We start from the raw sequence: 2,427 nt of genomic DNA, 5'->3' as shown, positions 1-2,427 counted from the left end.
TGTGACAAGGAGAATTAATTATACTTAAAGATAATAAGGATGATTTTGTTAATGTCTGACCATAGTCTTAGGGGTGAATATGTAGGTCATACTTAACAACTTTTATTATGGGCCAACACCGAAATCGCGTGAATCACATGTCAATATTTTCTATGGGATAGCAGATTTTTTTTCGCAATATCGGCGTTGGCCCCATAGTAAAAGTTGTTCAGTATGACCTACATGATATCCCACCCCTCAGACATAACAAAATCCTGCTGTATAAAATAAAGCAAAGATATAGCAATCACAATGTTTAACTTTACACCGTCAAAGAGCTAAAACTTTTAGGCTAGTACATTAAAAGCTTAAAGCCTTTTAGGTGTGTACAATACAATATTTGGTGCTGGCAGCTACGACACTTTCTTTCAAATTCCACAACAGAATAGTTTAGTTACGGTTCAAAGTCACAACACTATCCATAGGTACATTTATCTCACTATCAGCACGACCACGTCCTGCAGAATAACTTAGATGACATCTTGCATCTGATTGACTTTTTAGCCTGGAATGCAAGCAGACAACAGATAAACAGTCTTGTGCACCGACTTTTGAAATACATTTTAGGGCTATATTAAATGGCACGTATTTAACCGGTCAACTAATTAATCGAATTTGGGTAGTTTAAAATAATAGAAATGGGTACTAAAATTAATAATTTGGCAACAAAAACGGAGCCGTAAAATATATCATTAAACAACTGTACCGATATTCGGAACCTAATAATAATATTGAGAATGGCAACACTGCGTAGTCGGTCGTATTGTCCTTTTCTAGCATATACGTCCTTCTCTCTCCCACACTCCCACCACTCAGGCAGGTTGCTTTGACAGTTAAACAAGGCAAATTTTCAAGTCATTGGCTTGCTGTTTTTCCATCTGGAAGGTCGTGAAGCTAAACTGCTGGTGAGTTTTTGAATTTGTACCCCAGTTTAGCTGACTATATTGAAAAACAGTTTCTAACGGTTTTTGCCGTTCGAAATAAATATTTAAATTTAGTTGTCCGATAAACTATCTAGCAAATAAAAACGATCCGGAATAGTGATGTGCAAAGATGTGTTTTCTAAGGCTGCCTGCGCGCACCGTGGCTATGCCAATGAAAATACTAAAACACATATGTTAGAAAACACATCGAGCTGGTAAAGCGTGCACGTGTCACCATTAGAATTTAATTTGATACCTACATTAAGTCTCTTCCGAGTCTTGTTAGTTTAAATCTTTGTGTGTGTATAATAAAGGTTGAAATTATAATACTTAAATGGTGATGTGTGGAGGCATACCCTTCAGTTTTCAAGTGATTTGTGTTTTCGAATACGAAAGGATCGGATAGTTAATACGGGTAGAAGTTTATAGACGTGTAGGTTTTATCTGCCCAAGTATCTATCAGCAATTTGTCTTTTTATCCCGTTCCGGGTTAATATAATATTGCAAAACTATTTTTTTTGTGAATTAAATTGCTGATAAATAAGTGTACCCGCTTAGGAGTCGACGAAGCCCCGCCTTCGCGGGGCTTCTATTTCCGCTCTGAGGGACACAAGGTAACGAACAAACCTACATCGCAAACATTGCATTTATTTTTGTGGAAAGTGAGTACTTCGGCAGTACATAAACTTAAATCTGACTAGACATAGAGAGAGATTAGCATGGCTCTGCGCAAGAATGACATGCGAAATCGTGAAGTATTTCACTCTTGATCTACCAACTTATATCTCTCCAACTAGATATTTAATTTTGAAAAAAATGTTAAAATGTAGGTACCTACTTAAATAAATAACTTAGCAGGTACTTACAGCTTAAAAGGTTAAGGAAAATAACTCTTGCATGTAGTTGCTATATGTGCTTGTGTTATTTTGGATTTGAATAACTTGATTATTAATTCGTTACGTAACTACATACAAGAGGGTCAATTCTTAAGCCTACCTACCTACCTACATAAATAGTAAGTACACTTGGCATTAACGATACGGGAATCTTTAGATTGATTCATTGACGAAGACGCATGGTTTGGTTCATATTGTCAAATTATATTAGTTAACTGAAGAGTTAAAGTTTAGTTTTGACAAATCTGCGCGTCACCGTGAATGACACTTTCTAAAAGTGCCTGTAAAAGCCTGCATAAAGCCTTTCACCTTGTCGAGCAAGGAACCCGCAACTAAGGGAATATTACCCATAAACTCAGGGTATTCGATTTGAATGATATTCTTAAACCTACGTCTGTTATGGTTCCACCTGCGTAAGGTGTGCCTAAGAAAATCTTTTATTCGTTCACAAACTAACGTCAAGTTATTTGTGATGAAACCAATATATTATGTACCTATCTAAGGCTGCGCAAGCCTGCCATGTCTCCACCTGCGTAAGGTGTGCCAAAGAATCTTTGATTCATTCACAA

At 36.7% G+C, this 2,427-nt stretch overlaps 1 non-coding gene across 1 annotated transcript; it reads left to right on the top strand.

Annotated features, from left to right (window-relative positions):
- The first annotated feature begins 1,628 nt into the window (after positions 1 to 1,628).
- LOC134796612 (U6 spliceosomal RNA) lies at positions 1,629 to 1,732 on the top strand. Its single transcript, XR_010144974.1, has one exon. It is a non-coding gene; the product is annotated as a U6 spliceosomal RNA (small nuclear RNA).
- The last annotated feature ends 695 nt before the right edge of the window (positions 1,733 to 2,427 follow it).

The sequence above is a fragment of the Cydia splendana genome, chromosome 13 (genome assembly GCF_910591565.1).
Source record: "Cydia splendana chromosome 13, ilCydSple1.2, whole genome shotgun sequence".
Taxonomy (NCBI): Eukaryota; Metazoa; Arthropoda; class Insecta; order Lepidoptera; family Tortricidae; genus Cydia; species Cydia splendana.
This window is presented reverse-complemented; position numbering and strand designations above follow the sequence as displayed.